Genomic DNA, 7,503 nt, shown 5'->3' on the forward strand with positions numbered 1-7,503 from the left:
GCAAGGACCCAGGAGAAGACCAGGAGAAGACCATGATTAAATTTTTCAAAGGAAGAAATAGTTTTTATTTCTTTTCTCTTATTTGGGGGTCGGTAGGAGAAGACCATGATTAAATTGTTGAAGTGGCTCTTATATGCATTGTTGTTGATTTAACCAAGAGCACATATTGCTTTGTCTTCTCCTATTTATTGAATGCTCGCAGATTCCAGCTCAGTTCAATGCACGTGCACTATTATTATTATTCACAATCATTCGGTCGTGCAAGTGAAAGGCAATAATGACGATATATGATGGACTGATTGAGATGAGAGAAGCTGGTATGAACTCGACCTCTCTTGTTTTTGTAAATATGATTAGTTCATCGTTCCTGATTCAGCCTATTATGAATAAACATGTTTGCAATGACAATTAGAGATTATAGTTGCTTATGCCATGCTTAATTTGCTAGGAGTTTATAATGGTTTACCTTGCGTGCCAACATGCTATTAAAATGGTTGTGATGTGGTATGATAGGGTGGTATCCTCCTTTGAATAATTCGAGTGACTTGACTTGGCACATGTTCACACATGTGGTTGAAACAAATCAACATAGCCTTCACGATATTTATGTTCATGGTGGATTATATCCTACTCATGCTTGCACTCAATGTTTATTAATTTTAATGCATGTTCATGACTGTTGTCGCTCTCTAGTTGGTCGCTTCCCAGTCTTTTGCTAGCCTTCACTTGTACTAAGCGGGAATACTGCTTGTGCATCCAATCCCTTGAACCCCAAAGTTATCCCATATGAGTCCATTATACCTTCGTATATGCGGTATCTACCTGCCGTTCCAAGTAAATTTGTATGTGCCAAACTCTAAACCTTCGAATGAAATTCTGTTCTGTATGCTCGAATAGCTCATGTATAAACTAGGGCTGTCCGTATCTTCCATGCTAGGCGGGTTATTCTCAAGAGGAGTGGACTCCGCTCCTCATTCACGAGAAAATGGCTGGTCACCGGGATGCCCAGTCCCATGCTTTATGCAAATCAAATCAAAATAATTGCAAACAAAACTCCCCCAGGGCCGTTGCTAGTTGGACGGTACCCCGTTGTTTCGGATGGCCGTGGAGTGTGCTTGTTGGTGGAGGGGGAGTATAAACTTTACCATTCTATTCATTTAAAGCCAACTTGAATGATGGCTTTACATATTTACAACAACAAGAGCAAACAGAGTTTGTAAAAGTTTTTCTTTATCACTTTCAGTTTGTCAACTGAATTGCTTGAGGACAAGCAAAGGTTTAAGCTTGAGGGAGTTGATACGTCTCCGTCGTATCTACTTTTCCAAACACTTTTGCCCTTGTTTTGGACTCTAACTTGCATGATTTGAATGGAACTAACCCGGACTGACGCTGTTTTCAGCAGAATTGCCATGGTGTTATTTATGTGCAGAAACAAAAGTTCTCGGAATGACCTGAAACTTCACGGAGATTATTTTTGGAAAATATAAAAAATACTGGCAAAAGAATCAAGGCCAGGGGGCCCACACCCTTTCCACGAGGGTGGGGGCGCGCCTGCCCCCCCCCCCCGGCGCGCCCCCTGCCTCGTGGGCCCCCTGGAGCTCCACCGACCTCAAATCCAACTCCATATATTCGTGTTCGGGGAGAAAAAAATCAGAGAGAAAGATTCATCGCATTTTACGATACGGAGCCGCCGCCAAGCCCTAAACTCTCTCGGGAGGGCTGATCTGGAGTCTGTTCGGGGCTCCGGAGAGGTGAATCCGTCACCGTCGTCATCATCAACCATCCTCCATCACCAATTTCTTGATGCTCACCGTCGTGCGTGAGTAATTCCATCGTAGGCTTGCTGGACGGTGATGGGTTGGATGAGATTTATCATGTAATCGAGTTAGTTTTGTTAGGGTTTGATCCCTAGTATCCACTATGTTCTGAGATTGATGTTGCTATGACTTTGCTATGCTTAATGCTTGTCACTAGGGCCCAAGTGCCATGATTTTAGATCTGAACCTATTATAGTTTTCATGAATATATATGTGAGTTCTTGATCCTATCTTGCAAGTCTATAGTCACCTACTATGTGTTATGATCCGGCAACCCTGAAGTGACAATAATCGGGACCACTCCCGGTGATGACCATAGTTTGAGGAGTTCATGTATTCACTATGTGTTAATGCTTTGGTCTGGTACTCTATTAAAAGGAGGCCTTAATATCCCTTAGTTTCCACTAGGACCCCGCTGCCACGGGAGGGTAGGACAAAAGATGTCATGCAAGTTCTTTTCCATAAGCACGTATGACTATATTCGGAATACATGTTATGACTGTTGCATCATGAACCGCATCCGGCATAATTCTCCATTACCGATCCAATGCCTACGAGCTTTTCACATATTGTTCTTCGCTTATTTACTTTTCCGTTGCTACTGTTACAATCACTACAAAACCCCAAAATATTACTTTTGCTATCGTTACCTTTGCCACTGTTACCGTTACTATCATACTACTTTGCTACTAAATACTTTGCTGCGGATATTAAGTTATCCATGTGTAGCTGAATTGACAACTCAGTTGCTAATACTTGAGAATATTCTTTGGCTCCCCTTGTGTCGAATCAATAAATTTGGGTTGAATACTCTACACTCGAAAACTGTTGCGATCCCCTATACTTGTGGGTTATCAGCATTGTTTGTGTATTCTACTTTTTGGTAAGATTAAATATAGATCTGATCTTTTTTAGTAAATGGTGGGCGAGGGAGATAATATGCAGAATGCTACACAATGAACCAATCCCTCTTCCCATAATACAAGAGTGTTTTGAACACTGGTGTACTGTACAAAACGTTCTTATATTATGGAACGGAGGGAGTAGCTGTTAATGTAAGTACAGTCATAGACGACGTTTAGTCCTTACAAGAGGACTGCAGAGCTAAACCTCTTCAAAGCATTGGGTTGATTCTAAATTTATGTAAGAGTCCATACGGATCTTATAATGTCCACCAAATGGACGATAACGAGGCTAACATGTGCAGTGATGCTACATAATCAAACAGCTATGAAAGTAAGTATGGTCATAGAGGGCAAGAGGTAGTCACAAGAGCAATGCAATGTGTAGTATAGTTGCGAGATTCTGTGGTCCCTTGAGAACGAATGTTCTCCTGCTAACAGTTTTCGTACAAGTGAAACGTTAAGGCAAATGCAGAAATGTAGTTCAAATTGTGATGTGATATCATAGATAGTACCTTACGCTGCAGCCGAGACCAATGTGTAACAAGATTATTCCAGTCAGCGTCGGATAAATGTAGCACCAGAGACTTTACAGAAATTTCGTTTAGAGGCTTGCCATCGAAGTGCCCTTGCCTCAGGTAGGAACGATACTTCATCAACGAGTGCTTGAAAAGTGCAACCAACCCTTGCTCGTCTTCACAATCCAATTTGGTCCTCGCCTATTTAAAAGAATGAAATCTTGTGTCTTCTGTCAGCAGAAACATATGCAGTAATGACCATGAATAACATTAGTACATTACTTACGCGTAAGTTGTGGAGGAAGACTGGAAATTGTTCTGTGTCTGCGGTATAATCTTTCCAGGAAGGAAAGATGCGCACAAAGTTCCTGACAACAATATAAGCTTTGTCTTCTAAACTGGCAAGAAATGGAATAGGGTTCCTATTTGCTACAATTGGGGCTCTCTCTGGTGCAAAAAAAGGGATTTGGCAACTGGATTTGGTGTAGTCTTTGCTGGAATGGGGGTTTTGCGTCATAGAGCTGGTGCTATGTCAACTGGCATAATCATAATGTTTGCTGCAGTTGGGGTCTGCTGAGTTGGGGCATCAGAAATGACCAGTGTAGTAGGGCTAGAGTCTTCTAGAGTTGGGGTGTTTTGTGGGTCAGGTGATATTGCAACTACACCTAATGGGCTATTTGATTTATCAGGTGCCACTACCTTTTCCAAATACTTTGCTTGCGCTCCTCCACGATCAGCAATTGCCCTCTTCCTTTTGAACGTCTGATATACAAGAACAACATTTGAATGGATAAATATGGTATGATGACAGATGAAATATGTTCTGAAAATGGATAGGCAGGCCGTATTCACATACACGATGTGTAAATTAAGCTACTGGCAGTTCAACAAAGTAGAAGCAATGCAAAGCATCAGTTGCAAGATATGTGCGACAAATATAACCTTGGAAAGTTAGAGCAAGCACCTTGATGGGTCAATAAGATAGGGCATCTTCCTCTGACTCCTCCACTAGGGAGCTACATTGAGTTAGGTCTCCCTCTAGCTCAGAATCACTGTTAGGATCATATTCTGAGCATGAATCTGTAGGTGGAGAGCGTTTGCATTGCATTGCATTGCATCCAAACTTGATTTCAGTCCCTTAATGCCAAGTTTGACAACCATGGCATTGTTCTGCTTTATTCTTTTCATGCACGCAAGCTCATAATCATTATGATGCTGTTCAGAATCTGAGATTCATGAAAACATAAAAAGTAGTCAGATTATCTATGGAAGGCATTGCGGATTCAACTCGAAGAGTGCCTCCCTATAACCCCTGCATATGCAAAGTTCACCCCCCAACCGTGCTGACCAGACCACACACAGAAATACAAATCCCTTATGTCTCTATAACATACGGACACACATTTCAAAACTGAAGTAGGAACATTAGAATTATATGAAATTCGTATTTGAACAAATAAATTAAGGAATTAGGAGTGGCATAATGTTTAGCTTCAAGGGTGGAGTGTTGGTAGTGCGACACAAAGCAAGTAGGCAGATTGTATTCCCTGTAAAAGATCGAAGCGTGTGTAAAAGCTGGAAACTTCACTTTCTTTCTATACAATGTAGTGTTCGTTGCCCACACATGATGGAAGAGATCACATAGAGAAATACTATTAACTCATGTCTACGGTTGCAGTATTTAGAAACAGGGTGGTCCACCCTAAAAGAATATTGACAACAAATATGACAAGGCAAGCATAGATGTAGTGAATCAATCATTTACTTGTGAGCTCACTAGGACAAGTATGCATAATTGTAGCTGCAGTAAGAGACCATCCAAAATCTGAATCAAGAAGTTTGTCTAGCACTTATTGTTTGCAACTAATCGGCGTGAATAATTGGATATTATATTGAATGAGTAAGAAAGACAAGTAAAATTTTCAACAAACCTGGCTTGCAGTAGTAATCTGGGTCAATGTCACTACGACCAACAATCCAAAATGACTAGTATCTGTTCCTAGGGCCGGAATTTTGAAAACCGTTTGAACTTTATAGGTACTAAAGATTACCGAAATACATCTGAACCATTAAGTGTAGGTAGCACTGAGCGCACAACAAACCCTAATGACAGTCCTGCCTAATGAGTAATGAATCAATTAGAAAATGGGTGATGAGGAGTGGCTGCTGAGTGTAGAGGACTTATTTCAGGATAAATCGGGTTGGCTTAGTGGGTGCTGCACGCCTGAGCGCTGAACGGACTGGGAAGGTAGGCACGGCGGCGCGCCCGGGCAGCGGTGACGCTGTTGGGCGAGCGGCTCCTGACCTCCTGTTAGTCCGGTGTCTCCTCCTAGAGTCATGTCGTCCAGGGATGGCAAGTCGCCGGCGAGGCAGGCGGCTGGGGGCGAGTAGAGATCGGAAGCGCGCAGCAGAACAGAGGGGAATCGGGGCCTGGGATGACCCAAAATCCCAGGGTGGCCGGCCCACCGTGGGCACCCTGTAGAGACACACACCCGAGCGGTGAACATGCATTTTCAAAACTAATTTAGGAACATTTAGCTGACCAATTAAATGAATCTATTTTAATAATATCAGATTCGTATTTGAACAACTAAGCTTGTTTAGCTTGATGGGTCGAGCAGTGCTATTATGACACGAAGCACGTATTCTGATAGTATAGTGATCATAAAAGGGGGAAATCGGAGAAATGATATTTAGCAGCCATTGTTTGCTTCGAACTAAGAACTAAATTCTAAGAGCTGAAAAGAAAGTAGAGTAACCAAGTTAAGATCTATTTTTTGGTTGAGATCAAAAAGTTGAGGAGATATGAAGTACCACCTCTCTTGCGGCGCCGTGTAGGCATCGGGGCTGTCGGTGGCGTTGAAGCAGATCTACGATGGTAGACGGGTGCATCGGGGGATAAGTCCCGTTGCGGTGGAAGAGAAGGTCGTGTGAGCGGCCCCGGCAAAGAGGACGATGCCGCCGATGAAGCGAGAGGACGTGATGCAAGGCTCTTGCTCCGTCGCCGTGGATGAGAAACGTCCATCTCTAGCAGTGGACGACGCGGTCTTGGTAGGCGCTCTGGCATGGTGGAGGACGGTGGGGATGGATGTGGTGGAGGACGGCGGCGATGGATGTGGTGGAGGACGGCGGCGATGGATGGGGTGGCAGACGGAGGCTGGTGTGGGGATGGTGTTCTAGCGCGGACGGTGTATGAATGGGAAAATGGAGGGAGAGGTATGGGGAACCATGTTTTTGGGACGCGCCTGTCTGAAATATGGGAAAGTTATGAACTTAGCCCCCGTTTAAAATTTGGACGTCTCGTCGGTTGGGGATACGACGGTAATCTTGCATCTCGCCAATATTTGTCCAGAGCGATTTCGGGCGAGGAGAAGGTGGTTGGCGCCCATGGTTGGCACCCACGGTGTATGAACGGGGCTGACAGGTAGGGCGGTTGTGTCACGTCTGAGTGAAGTTACAAACCTGCCCCTATTGAAAATATTTGCCTACATCGATTTCGGCCGAGTCGAGTTTGTTTTGCCGCCCACCGTGTATGAATGGGGAAATGGAGGGAGAAACAGAGGTCTTTCAGATGGGCTTGAATCAAATGTGTTTTGCCGCCCATGTTTGGCGCCTACCGTGTCGGAATGGGCTCAGAGGCGGTCTTGTCACGTCTTATTGAAGTTACTATCCTACCCCTATTTAGAGCAGTGGAAATCGGGCTGATGGATTGTCCGTGTAATGGGTACACAGTAATTTCCATCTCGCAAACACTTGGCTTTGGGCAGCCGACGTGGGAGTGGACATTTTGCCGCTTCTTTCGAATTTTGGGACAATAAGCATCCACGTTTACCCTGGCAACTAAATTCGAATCCATTTTGTATTCCTATACGAATATTTATAAATCATTCTATGTGTTTTATATATCTTCAAAAGGACGACAAAGATGTATTCCACTGTCATATATGAATATGGTTTACAAATTCCGATACTCAAATTCAGAAGCTAGAATCCAGTTTAAGGTGAATTCGAATATTTGGAAGACTTCATGTCCAACTCAAATGTCACACGCAGCATAATGTGTACTCCCATAATGTATACTCCCATTCAAATACCGAGTGAATCAACCAAGAATGTACAAAACTAACAGACATATAAACACTTATAGAGTATATGGATCAATAATATCAACTAACATACATAAGCCAGGCCGCTGTACTTTTCTTTGCTACAACAACATTCCTTTTTTAGCCAAGCTACTACAGCATCTTGGCCCTTTCCGATGCG

This window comes from Triticum aestivum, chromosome 4D (assembly GCF_018294505.1).
Source record: "Triticum aestivum cultivar Chinese Spring chromosome 4D, IWGSC CS RefSeq v2.1, whole genome shotgun sequence".
Lineage (NCBI taxonomy): Eukaryota > Viridiplantae > Streptophyta > Magnoliopsida > Poales > Poaceae > Triticum > Triticum aestivum.